At 37.7% G+C, this 14,286-nt stretch overlaps 1 protein-coding gene across 2 annotated transcripts in view; it reads left to right on the forward strand.

Annotated features, from left to right (window-relative positions):
* EMCN (endomucin) overlaps nucleotides 1–13,965 on the forward strand; it is a 118,459-nt gene extending 104,494 nt beyond the window's left edge. Inside the window, exons 12-13 of one of the 2 annotated variants that reach the window (XR_012131643.1) lie at nucleotides 1,566–1,690; nucleotides 11,249–13,965. The gene's annotated coding sequence lies outside the window, so the exon portion shown is untranslated. Of the gene's footprint in view, nucleotides 1–1,565 lie in introns of both variants that reach the window. The other variant, XM_073237247.1, reaches the window with a different exon arrangement.
* The last annotated feature ends 321 nt before the right edge of the window (nucleotides 13,966–14,286 follow it).

Consider the following 14,286-nt stretch of genomic DNA (forward strand, 5'->3'; position numbering starts at 1 on the left):
TGCTTTGCATTTGTAGTTGCTGTAGACAGGTCTTCCCTCTGGCTCACCTAACACCAGGGTAGGGTTTGCCAGTTTGTGAGTCCGGTGGGGGTAGGTGAGAGAAAGGCCCAGTAGGCTGCCTATCATGGAGGGGGTCCTTGGAGTTGTGTAGCCAGCCAGAGTGCTGGAGCACCTGGAAATCATGAAAGCTCCCAACCTTTTGGGCAGAGTGCACCTGGCAATTTTGTCTACTTGTCCTTCCTCCTGAGCAGTAAGCTCTGTGCAATCCTTGATCCTTTAGCAGCCCTCTTGCTGTTAGAAAGTCTTTCAGACTTCCCACCTTTATTTTGTTCCAGAGCAGCTGAATATGGATCCCTGCTTTCCACAAGAGGCTGGAATCTCAGTCTCTCCAAGAATTCTGCCTGTCTTAGCTTTCCAACCCCCTAATCATGAGAGTACCATGCAAGCACCAAGAAATGTAGGTTTGTACTCCCAGAACAGATCTCCAGAGTTGGGTGTTCAGCAGTCGCAGGCCTCTTCTCTTCTTCCCACCAGTGAACTGGGGTGGGGGAAGGGCTTGGGTCCCACCAGGCTATGGCTTTGGTACATTACCCTGTTCTGTGAGGTTTATTCTTTTCTCCAGGTGTACACAGTTTGGTGCAGTCCTCTCTCCTGTTGCTCTTTTAGGATTAGTTGTATTAATTATATTTTTGTATTATATGCGATTTTAGGAGGAAGCCTCTGTCTCACCTCTCATGCTGCCATCTTTAATCCTCTCCCCGCCTCCTTCTTCTTCTTTTCCTCATGACTGGCTTTCTTATAAGAAGAGTTTAGGACACATACACATACACAAACAGAGGTAAGTCCATGTGAAAACACAAGGAGAAGACCACCATCTACAAGCCAAGGAGAGAGGCCTCAGAATGAAACCAGCCCAGCTGACACCTTGACCTTGTGTTTCCTGCCTTCAGATTGTGAGAAAATAAATTTCTGTTATTTAAACCACTCAGCCTGTGATACTCTGTTATATAACACTAAGTAACTGATACATTTTCCTACAGGGTTATGGACATCATTAAATGCAATTATAATGTACTGGGATACAAGAAATATTAACTTTTCCCTTCTGGATTTTCCCAGTGACAGCCAGGGTTAGAACTACTCATATTTACATTCAAGATTAATTGGCAAACCTGAGTTCCCTTCCCAACAGCTGGAAGAATGTCTAAGCACTATGATTCTAGTACCACCAATATGTTTTAAGCAAGTTTAACACTTGTCTGATAAGCTGTTAAAATATTGAAATGTTTCAATATACCATTGATTAATAGCTGCTATGCTGAGCCCACTCCTTCCCCATGTGTCCCTCAACCTCAGCCATCCTTGTCCCTCCACTGGACCTTAGATAGCCCTGGGATCCCACACCTACAGGATTAATGCCTGGCAAAAGTGAGTCCATCTGTTCTTACAAATCAATGCTTCACTGTGGGGAAAATGGAAGTTCCTATGGCCAGGATCCTCACCTGAACCTAAACTACTTGATGATGTAATTGGCCTACTGCTAAGCTACTGCTTTCACCCCATAGGCAATGAGCTATTACTGACTGAGTGCTCTTGGAAGAGACAGAGATGAACGAGGATCATAGACCTGCAGACTGTTGGATGCAGATGTGATTCTAGTGCTCAACCGATGCTGGGAAAGTAAAGCCAGGTATAAACCCTTTTACCCCAAGAACGTTCCATTGTCATTTCTCGGTCTCCCCAAATCCATAGTGAACTTGCCCAGGGCTGAAACCCTCAGGCAAGACACTCACATACACCTCTGACTAGATATTTTGAATATCATTGGTTTTAGGGATGTGTTTTGATAATGAGGAGGAAGACAGTAAGGATGAGTAATTTGAAAGAATTTTTTTTTAACATGGATTTGATTTCTGGGAAATGTTTAATTTCTTGACCAAATGTAAGCTTGGATCACCTGAATTTCAGCACACTTTAAACAAGATAATGTTTGCAGTGTTTTGAGGTATAAAACCTTACCTGTGCACTTACATTTTGGGCCTGTTCTTCATTGGTCTTCTCTACTATCAGGTGTGTCTGATATTTGTGCACCTCCTTACTCACAAATATAAACCAAGCCTCATGTGTTTGTGTGTGCACATGAGTGGCTCTGATAAAATACAAAACTTCGTTGGGGTACTGGCTATATTAGCAGAGAGAGGACTTCATCTGCTGGTGTCACAGTACAGTGTAATAATGCTGTGTGCATTTGAGTTATAAATGGAAGCACCATGCAGGATTAACAGCATTTTGCTTGGAACTAAAACTAAAGCAAATGGTAGCATTTAATACAAAAACTGCCAGCCACTACATTGCTGTTTCCATTGCAATGTTGTTTAATTATCTCAAAGAGCTTAGATGAGTTGATAGATTGGAAGAGGCACAGATGAGCATTGCTCTGGCTTTGCAGTAAAGCCCACTTAGCTGCTGAGTGCAGTCCCACTTACAGCGTGTGTGTGTGCTACGAGAGACAGGTTTTAAATAATTCATGTGCTATCCAAGAATTATGGCTCAGGAAAGTATTGAAATTTGGCATCCTAGAAAGACGGGCTCAGTCTCAGCTCCATTCTACTACTGGGATATGACCCATTCCCTAGGATTGGCATGAATTTTTATTTCAAAAGAAGAACAATGACTGTGAAGTTCTGACAGCTGAGCTTCCTACTCTGTGGAGGTTCAGAGTGTAAAGTATGAAACTGAAGTCAAACTGCCTGTATAGAAAAGTGTGGGAAGCTTTCAAAGGTTGAAGTTTTAAGAAATGTGTGTAGGAAGGGAGCAGAAATTGAAATCACCTGTTAATACCAAATGGTAATAGCTATCATCATCATCATCATCAATTTCAAGAAATTATTTTGGGCACAGGACTTACAAAAAAGACATCATAAGTGATAATTCCCTGAGAGAGCTTATGGTCTGGTATGGAGGATAAGACAAACAGCTTCAAAGGGAGTGCTTAACCTACTGCTAACATGGGCAGGTGAACTGAAGTATTTCAATGGAAAGCTAGATGTTACGGGACATCGCTTGCTCTCCAAGCTGCATGCAGTGGTACAGTGAGCTCCGAGTCAACATGAGCTCGAGTCCAGGTTCCATCAGTTACCCCCTCAATTCTAAAATGGCAATAGTAAGTTTCTGAAAGGAATAAGTAAAATAATGCATGCAAATCATTTAGCATGTTGCCTAGCATATAAACCAGGCATGAGAAACAGTAACTTCAAGACAGCAAAAAATTAAACATAGCAGAGAGCTGACAAGTAATTACATATACAAGGTTGGAGCATAAAGAGAAGCCACATCCTGGAAGAGCTGCCTCTTTTTCTATAGGCATTGAAGAAACTCTAAAGGTATTTTGGCCAAGTAGTATCTTTTGGCGGCAAGACAAGGTTAAAGGAAGATACAACAGAAGATTTTTTTATTTTGCTTTTGAAATTATTTCTTAATGCAGGAAGGAGGGAAAAACACATAGTCAAGAATATTTCCAAGAGAATATATCATTTTGATGCTTAGGGTAGTGTCTTTCAAGTGGCACCCGTTAATGACCTACGTATGCCTTTTTAAGTCCACCAGAGGACCTCATGATTATATTTTCTTCTCTAAACCTAGTTTAGGTGGTAGTTTTGACCAAAGATCAAGAAAGATTCCTTCTTGCTGAGCCCAATTAATAAGGCATTTTACCAAAGCAATCAAATAGTCACACCTTTAAGATACAAACATTAATCTAAAGATTTCCAGAAAAATTCTTGTATTTTCTACTCAACTTAATTAATAATCTACTATGACACACATTGGATTTGCAAACTTCAGCCACCTGAGTCTCTCTCCTCTATTGTTTCAAAGGCTTGAGGCTTTCCGTAATTTTTCTGTAACTTACCACTCTAACTGCATTTTAAAAGGGGTAGATTTTTAAAATATTGATACATCCAGGTCCAGTTCTACATATTACTGGACCTGTCCCTTGAAGTAATCTGCTTTCATCTTTTCACCCAAGGTGATGGGCAGCAATAATAACCAACTGCAATCTGTACTTTCCTATCACAGGCCTTGGGAGGCAGGTTTCCACTACTCTCTAAAAGACACTATGAAGTTTCACATAGGCAAAAATAATCAGGAAGGTGCAAGCTATAATGACTCAAGTGCACCTTGTACTGTAATTATCATCTTATACATAAAACTGTCTATTGGAATGGAATAAGTAAGCCTTTTGTCATACTTATGTATGCCTTTTTAAGTCCACCAGAAGGACCTCAGCAGAATTCTCCAAAGACCCTTTGGGGGAAAGCAAACCTCAGTGCTGAATTCTCCTGTGAATACACTTTACATAATCATGATAATGTGAGATGTGCTTCTAGCTTCTTGATTTTGGAGTCATTCAGAAGACAAAATTTAAGGATGAACTGGAACTTTGAAGATATGAAATAATGGCATAGTTATGAGATAGCGGGAAAGAGGAGAGGTAAAAGATGCAGTAGGCTGCCTAATGCTTTTATTTTATACAAGGAGAAACCAAAAGACACTACCTAAGCTAGTGAAAAAGAGTGAGAGGTGCAATTAATTATATTATTTAACTTTAAGCAGAGAAGCAATAAAAGCATGAAATAGTGACATAGGTTACATAGCTTACATAACTTGGGAAGTAGGATGAAAGTGTGCAGTTGTTAGCAAGCTGATTCTTTTCTATTCATACCATGAGGTTATCAGCCAGTGTCTAAAGTTATTACAGAAAAAGACCTAAGTTTGTTATTTACAAGTGTAGCAATGAGCCCCAGTAGAACTGAACCCAGAAACAGTTGAGGTTGGATCTCTGCATAGATTCAAAGAACAGAGAGTGAAAGTAAGTATCAGTTTAGGCTCTGCAAGACCTCTATTAAATAAATACATATATGTATTTTTCCTCTCAAAAAATACAATAAAACAAATATATATACAATTTCACTGTATATTGAAAAGGAATAATATCACAATACTTTATATATGTAATAAGGCTTTATGATTACAGAACACTCCAACAATTACAAATTCATTTACTGCAATAATTTTGTGGATAAATCACACTGCTATTAATTTTCCCTTTCTTAGAGATATGGAAACATATTGTTGGGTCCCAGCAAGATTATTTATTACTGGAGAACATACACTTTATAAGTGGCCGAGAAAGCTTTGGCTTTAACCCAGGTCTTCTGACTTCTAGTTCAAAGCCATTTCCATCAGAGAAGCTGAAATTTTTGCTTTCCCAAACCTTGAAAGATCAGATAGCCTACCAACCTTGCCTAGAATGTAATTGTGACTTCTGGATTACCCCAAATTGTCATTATGTCAACAATAAGTCAGTCAGTTACCAAAGACTTAAGAGCAAATTCTTTTATCAACACTTTAGCATCAAGAGAAGAAAAAAAAAGAATATAATAGGTATATATTTGGAGACCCTTATTACCAGAATGTTTTGAGCTGATAGAATTATTAAAGCTCACGTTTCCACTGACATCTAAGCAGATTATACCACTAGACTCATAATCTCATGACCGTTTCTTTGTGGTCTAAAGCAATGCTATTCAAAGAGAAATATGTGAGCCACATACGTAATTTAAAGTTTTCTAATAGCCACATCAAAAACTAGAAAGAAATAGGTGAAATTATTTCCATCATGTATATAAAAAGTAAAATATTTTAATAACTATTAAATAAATACATTCCTTTTTTTTTCAAATTAAGTCTTTGAAATCAGGTGTGCATTTTACACTTAGGGCCCATCTCAATTCAGTCTCACCACATTTCAAATGTTTGAATTAACGGTACCTGAACATATTGGCTGAATATTTAATGGCTACCACATTGGACAGCACAGGTCTATGATCTAGGGACCCCAATCCTGGGGTTCAGTAACTCCAATATCCAAATTAAGAAGGAGGAGCAGGAAGGCAGCGCTATACTGGAAAATATCAAGTCGTTCACAACTAGTCTGTAGTGATGGAATCATACGTTTGCCAGACTATCCAATTAATTCTTCAAAATAAAGTGTTCCCTGTATCATCTTGGTAAAGGAAAACCATGGGTAATGATAAGTCAGTTGCCCTACTAGACATTCCTACTCCATTTTTCTCCTCAAAAAAGATGACAACTGGGTTTCTAAATCTAATATCCTTCACATGGACTCAGCAGATATTTCTGCTTGAAATCAATAGTGAGACAATTATTAAGAATATAAAGATAAGTCAAGATTATTTTCAGTTTTATCAACCACTCATCATATTGCAGATTCATAAAGAGGGACCACCTGTGAACCAAACTGAATCATTATTCTCTCACTCTTACAATATTAATGCTTCCTTGAGGCTGCTTTCTAATAAAATTGCTCACATCACAGTGAACAGAAATAAACTTATGACAAAAAAAAATCCATTAGTAATGACGTGAAAGTCAAGGCTTATGTCCTGAAGGCCCCAATCTATGATGTATATCTAAATAGTTACCAGGTGATTAGCTGCATCTGCTAGAGCAATCATTCTTTGCCAAGTTACTAACAGTGTACCATCATAACTAGGAGGTGAAATAAAGGTACTTGAACATATTGGCTGAATATTATCCATAACAAAATGTATACATACTCACAAAGCTCCATGTCAAATATATTAAAATTGAAATTATTATATTGACAAAGTTATAATTTAACTGGAAAATGGTAAGTAACCTTATCAAACAGATCAATTTATTCAGTGTTTTGACAGGCTTTCACATATAAATTTATTTCAATAGGCTCATTAGAATACAGATCTATTAAAGCAATTTACTGTTATGAAATAATTATCACCTGATTCTAAAAATTTTTTTAATTAAATTGCCTCTTCTAAATTAAATGCCACAGAATTCTCTAGTTATAGCCCATTACCTGTGGACAACCTGCAGTAATTTTTACCTGGATATGAAATGCCCTCCTTCCAGTTGACAATGGTGGTCAGGCTCTTCTTACCCATTCATTCCTTTATTTGCTTATTTATAATATTCTGTATTCAATTATTTTTATATGCAGTGAATCTGTGACTCTTGTCAGGGCCTATGCACAATTAGGCAACCACAAAGTAATTTCAAATTCTATCCTGCATATCTCTTTTCCTCTATTTCCATTTCGGAACACTTGAGTGGGATTTCTTGACAAACTAGAACATGCTCTGAAATCGCTTTTCTGTCACATCCATTTTGTTCATGTACTACACTTACTTTCTCAAATCTCCTCCAAAGGTTCTCTGAGTAATTCCTCCTCAAACCCTATCTCAAGATTTCTCTTCCCTCTCTCCTTCTTCTTAATTTTTTGTTACAAAACCCCAAAGAACCTTCCAGACTAGCCAGGCAGCAACCACCAAAGCAGCTGAGGGAAGGGAAAGCAATGAAATGAAAAAAACTCTAACTTCTTTTTAAAAATAGGAAAATTAGGAACATTCGTAATTCGATTACTTTTTTTTTTTTTGGTCTCATTACACATCTATTCAATAGACATTTAGCATCTACAAATAAGTGCCAAGAAGCAAAGATGATATAAAATTCCATTCTAATAAGGGGCTCCAATCCAGTACTGTATTGTATGGGGGAACAGGGGAGGCTTTTATTAAAATAGTTCAATTTATATTTTATGTATGTGACATAAAATTCTATTAGTATAATGTACTAATTGGACTAACAAGAGTATCATATACTCCTGGACTCCCATGAAGGAAGAAGAATGGGAATTGACAGAATTCTGTAGTGTGAGATATGAAAGACAAGCAGAGGGGGTACAGCTTAGATGATTCCCAGACGGATGGCCCCACTGAGGGACTAGTTTAATAGTGGCATCAATTTAATAAACATAGAGTGAGAGTGAATCTGTTAAGTTTGATTTTGAAGACACAGCTTGCAATACCTATTCCTACAAATACATGTTTTTCCAGGAAGAGATGTGGTAGAAATTAGAAGCCTGGCTCTCAGGAGAGATACCCTAACTGGAAATATAGATTGAAATGTCATCGCCATATGCATGGTGGTTGAAGAGAGTGAATATTGTGTCTCAGGAAGCGCTCACACAGTGAGAATACAACAGTGAAAGGCACGAACACTGAAGATGGGCAGAGGGAACATCTAGACTGAATAGTAAAGGGGCACTGACAAACCAAAAGAGAGAAATGTCACAGGAGCAGATGGAGGTATCAACAGAATGCTCAACTCCTGAGAGTTGAACATGGGAGTCCCATTTCAACCAATAAATCATATATGACAATAGCTCTACTCCAGGCTGTCATCAGATAAACAACAAAAGTTGACTCAGATCATTTGGGAGATCATTTTAAGCAGCTCACAAGTCAGAGAATAATATAATGGGCATTTTAACTAGGCATTCTCCTAGATTCTCTGAACTTAATCCCTGCATTAAGACCATTAGAAAATAATATTTCTGAGTCTATCTCATTTTCCTGCCGAAATGCCTTCCCTGAGTGATGCCTTAATGTTATTTCCTCACCTGTTATAGATAATAGATATATGAAACTCCATTATGCAAAATCCTAATTGAAAACATTGCTGGATATGTTACCCCAAAGCCCTTACAGAAAGATTCATGCAATGGATGCCTCTTTGAATTTGTGCCACTGAAGTTCATCTCTGTGGATGAATTGGTATTATTTTTCTTATTAGACAGTATAAAGGCAACATGTCTCTCATTTTGCCAAATTTATTAGGAAACTCAGAATTAAACCAGTGTATTCATTCATTAATTTGAATGCCTGGTAACAACAACAAAAAAAGGATGGCATTTGCCTCATTGTTATTTGTGTTTTTTTTTACTTGGGTTTAATTTTTAAGGCATTATTTAAACTTCTTAGATAAAAAAGCAGCTCCAACTTCTTCTTGACCCTCCCCCACAGGACTAGGGTGCCTTTCAGCAGTGCCCCCTCATGGTTATTATGCTGTGTGTTTCTTTCTCAAAAGAAGTCCAGAGATGAAATTACCTTAAGGAAAAAAGCCTGAGTATTATCATACCCATGGTACCTTTCATTACATCCAGTGGCAGATGGCAACTAGGTAGGGTCATGATGAATTCTTATCTTAACAGTGTTACCTCAGCACTATAAATACTCACACTGGGCTGCACAGTCATTTGAGTAACTAAAAGATACAGCAAAATAGTGAAATTTTTTATATGTCCACCTGCAAGACGCTTAGACACCTGTATAAATAAAAACTCAAAAACATTCTTGGGTATACTGTAGTCTCTTGATTTAAATACAAAAGTTATTTTTAAATTACCTCTGTGTGTTTGTGTGTGTGTGCATATGTGTGTGTGTGTGTGTGTGTGTGTGACCATCATTTAAATTGTAGAGATCATGGCAATGGGTGCCACTTCTAAATACAATATAAAAAAAATAAAAGTTCAGAAGTTAGATTATGCCAAAAGGCACATGTAAGGGACGTAAGAAGTGAGGCCAACATTGGTAGGAGGGGACTTTGGTTAGAAATAAAGTGGTAGAGGTTTGATACAGTCATAATAGGGTTTTTGTAAGAGTTTCTGGAGATAAAACCTACATTTTGAATAAAACTCAGGGTCCATTCTTTATGATTTTAATATAATCATCAGACTCTGCTTGTCTGGGCCCACTCTTCCTTTTAATCTATTACTTAATAATAGACTTCCAACTTTATATGTACAAATTAAGGTTATACATTCCCTTAGTACATTATTCCTCTAACAGTCTTCTGACAAGGGCTCAGGGCCCTTGAAAATCTGTGACGGTGTTTCCCCAGAAATTTCACTGGTAGTTCATTGTGTTCTGGTCTCTGAGCATTCGTAGTTTATCTGTACTTCTCCTTTCCTGGATTTGAGCCAGTGTTTTAAGCCATGACTCCAAGGGATACCAAACAACTGCTGGCAGATGGAAGCAGAAACACAGCTCAGACTGTTATGAGCACACACATTTCTTTTGATGGCACATAATAATTCTCACAGCACTTTCCCTTCTAACCTATATAAAGCTATTTAAATCCACCTTCTCAAGGGAAGCTTTATCCAATTATATAACCCTTCCCCACACATACTTCTCATAGCCCCACATTCACATGTCTTCCCCAGGCATTGTAGTGGGGCTTACAGTCCACCATCATTCTGAATTTAGTACAATCCACGCATTGTAGGTAAAAGTTCTCTGCAGTGACCCACAGGAACTGCATTTTCAAAACCCTTCCAGTTATCTTTCACCCCTTTTTTTTCAATGGCAAATAACTACATGCAATTCCCTGACCATTCCAAACTCTGGGTATTGCTACCTTCTCCAGAAATATTCCCCCCTTGAATCTCCATCCTTTATAACTCTTAGCTTTCGTGGTTCTCTCTAAAGACCCCAAAACATAACTTAAACGTCACTCCTTCTGTATCTCATTGCACATTTTATGTAACTCTATTACATGCCACAATACATTGTAATTATTTTTAAAATAAAACATATTTACATATTTAGCCTGTGTCCTTCATATTTATATTGCCACCCTGAAACCCCTATTCCCCAAGGGGTTGGAAAGAATTCTACCATGGCAGAATGCCAGCCTAAATAGGCATTCACACATTTGTGGAAGGAATGATTGATCTTGATATAATTTCTTAAGTATCAAAGTTTTCAAATCAAGCATCAGGTTTTGTTATAGCCATATTACTAGGTAGAAGGGAAATAAAATTGGCACTAAAATTTAACAAAATCAACTTTAACAGGGAAGCCTAGTTTAGATGTTTTTGTAGCTAAGTGTCCTAATAATCTAGTAATACAATGGAGATGTTCGCCCATTTATTAAATTAATTAATTATTGAGTACTTAGGATATTTCAGACACTCTGAATATATCAGAAGTAAAATATTAAAACAGATGGCCACTTAGAGAGAAAAAGATGAAAACTCACAATTGCCTAAAACTAGAATTAAGATGATGAAATGGAACTGGGAAACACAAATATTGTCCCACATGTATTTTGATTCTGAAAAGAGAGCAAATCTATTGTTCTGTAAAAGCAAGATAATGGAAAGGAAAACATATTTTATTTCCTCACTGTTGGCCCCATTCAAAAAGAGGATGTGAACCAACTTAAAACACTGAGCATGAATCCTGTTGCTGCATGGATTCTAGTGTTTGAAGCAAGCAAGATGATATTTTCACACTTTGCCTTCCCTCAGAATATCTTATCTCTTTCTATGTCCATGCAGAGACTGCAACACTCAGAAAACAACTGGCCAGACATAGGAACAGGTCTCAAGCATGTGCATGAAGAACCCAGGGAGCAGAATACTCTGAATATTATTCTTTATCACCTAGGGCACTAATTCAAAATATTACAAAAGCAACTTGGGTTGGGGGTGGGGGGAGCTTGAGAAGTGGTGTCACGTGATTGAACCTCAATAGGGTTATGTGAGGTAAAAAGCCGTCAAACTCCAGAAATGGAAATGGAAACTGCAATCATTTGCTCTCTTGTCATGCATATGAAAAGACTGAACAACCAGAACAAATACCTAAGTGACTGGTAAATGAGATCAGTGCGAATCCATATACTGTATTTGTTTTAAGTACCATGTTTGGGTCTATTTCCTTCGAAGAAGAGTAAACAAGCCAGTTAAATACAGCATAAGCAGGACAGGAGAGTAGAGAACGATAATGAACACTCAGAAGAGCATAGGTCTAAAACAGATCTATCACAAGAATTAGGGAATAAGCCTGAGAAAGAACACAACTCTAAGACACAAAGAAACCCACATGAAGAGCAGAGGTGAAGAGACAATTGCAGCATGTGAGGGCAAATGTTTTGGAGGTTCTAAGAGAAATAAATACAATAGAGGATTTAAATTCTCTTTTGAGGCAGTTAAGAATAGGGGAGAAAAAGAGAGAGAAAACAAAACGAAATGAGAAAATGTCTATAATAACTACAAAATATGTGTTTTTTTTAGTTAGGAAAAATTGTACAATTAGGTACCAATAAATTTTAAAATCTTGATGAAATGGTTACTTTATGGGGTCATATAAAAAGCTCAGATTTACTCAAGAAGAAATAAAAAACCAAGAATGGCATTTTCTTTTTTCCTGCATACTATTTTCTTGCATAACTAACTTGGGACTAAAATGGGTGTGAATTCAGGGCAAGGAATGAAGCCCTTGTCCTGATCCCCCCAAGAAAACCAGCATTCTCTGTGGGATTCCACACCACCCACTCTAGAAACAAGCGCTGTGGTCTTGCCTCGGGCACGTACCTCCCTACAGCGCCTGGGAAGATGAGTGCTGAGGTTGCAGGGGGATTTAGTTTCCCGGAGACTCCTTGAACAATAGCATCTAATAGCCCAATGTTGCTGCAAGTTTTCAAGAAGATGTTTCTCCACACATTTGTAAACGTGAACCCCCTCTTCTCATCCCTCATTCAGATGTTGTATGAGTTGGCTAGCATTGACATAATAAAACACCAACAGCGGGGCTCAAACAACAGAAATTCTCTTCTCTCAGTTCTGGAGGCTGGAAGTTCGAGCTGAAGGCCTGGCGGGGCTGGCTTCCTCTGAGGCCTCTCTTCTTGGCCTGCAGGTGGCCATCTTCGCGCGGCATCCCCGAGGTCTCTCTCTGTATGTCCTAATCTCTTCTTATAAGAACACCAGTCAGATTGGACTAGGTTCAGCCTCATTTTTACCATAATTATGAAGACCTCATCTTCATATATAGGTACATTCTGAGGTACTAGGTGTTAGGACTTCAACATACGAAGTTTGAGTGGACAGGATTCAGCCCATCATTGATGCTTTCAAGCCATGTGTTCTCTAGATGTATGTAGCATGTACTCAGGCTTCCCAGGCGCTTAACCTGAGACCTTTCACTGGAGGATCTACTTGATTTACTCTGCTTTATAGTCATTCACTTGTGACTATGACCAAGTTTTCCCTTAGCTCTATGGATATCAAATTTCCTCCTTCATAAAATAAAAGGATTTGACTAGATAAAATTTATGGTGGCCTGAAGACTTAACAGAATCAAGACTCAGTCATTGTGTCCAAATTCAGTTCAGTCAGCTGTTACAGTCAGAGGACAAAAGGCTGAAGAGAAAGTGTCAGAGCTCAAAAGAAATAGGGCCAAGTTTCTTCCATGTAAGCAAAAGCATCATCTGCCGTCAGCCCTCAGAGGCAGGAAGCAGGAGAGGGGGGCGCAATGCTCTTGTCGTGAGCTCTACAGCTCTCCGGTGGGCCTGTCTATGACCCATCAGGTATCAACTTTCCATTTTTCACAAACACATTGAGCACAAAATGTTATTGCCACTTACCTACCTACCTACCTACATAAGTGCATATAACTCGTTACATGTATTTACATAGTTTACACGTCATTGGCAAATGCTATGTTTGTTGTTTCTTTCTTTCTTTTTTTTTTTTTTTTTACTTTTAGCAACTCTGGAAATGAGATGCATCTTAAAATCACTTTGGTTCAGCAGCAGTCACAAGGGAGTTGTCATCGCCTGAGCATGTGTATATAAATATTTAAGAAATGGGTGTGAAGTTTGTAAGAAATTCTCAGAAACAATAGTAGATCATCTTTTTCAGATGTGTTATCTGCAATGCTCTTGATGGCACAGAGGATAACATTTTGTGGGAAGAAAAAAATACCCTAACTAAGTGTTAAAGCATAAATCTCATAACATTGTGAATATACACATTGTCACTGAACTGTACATTATAAAAATGGTTAAAATACTATATTTTGTTATGTATAGTTTACTGTAATAAAAAATAAAATAAATCAGATGATTCAGATTCTGAATATGAAGACATTTAGGAGATGTACTGACCAATTTATCTCAGTTTTTCCATTTCATGTATGTATAAGAGTGATATATGATAAAAATGTACATCTAAATATGACTAAAAAAGATCTAATAAAAGTGCTAAATTATAAGAAAGCATCATGTCATAGTTTGGTAGTTTTTTTCTGCATGGGATTTATGAAATACTGATGTGTTTTACAATCAGTGCATCTTAGATTCAATTAACTATGTTATTTAATGAGTTCCTACTATGTGTCAGGCACTTGTGGTAAGAATTGAAAAATAGAGAGTGAACATGGGCCCTGCCCCTCATGAGTTTATATGATCTTAGTACATATAGTTACTAAAAAATATAGTAATAAAAATAATTAAATGAGAAATGATACTATCAGAGGGGAAAATATATGCTCTTGAATCATATCCCAGATAGGTCTAATCTTGAAGAAGCCCTCTGTG

This window comes from Manis javanica, chromosome 5 (assembly GCF_040802235.1).
Source record: "Manis javanica isolate MJ-LG chromosome 5, MJ_LKY, whole genome shotgun sequence".
Classification (NCBI taxonomy): Eukaryota; Metazoa; Chordata; class Mammalia; order Pholidota; family Manidae; genus Manis; species Manis javanica.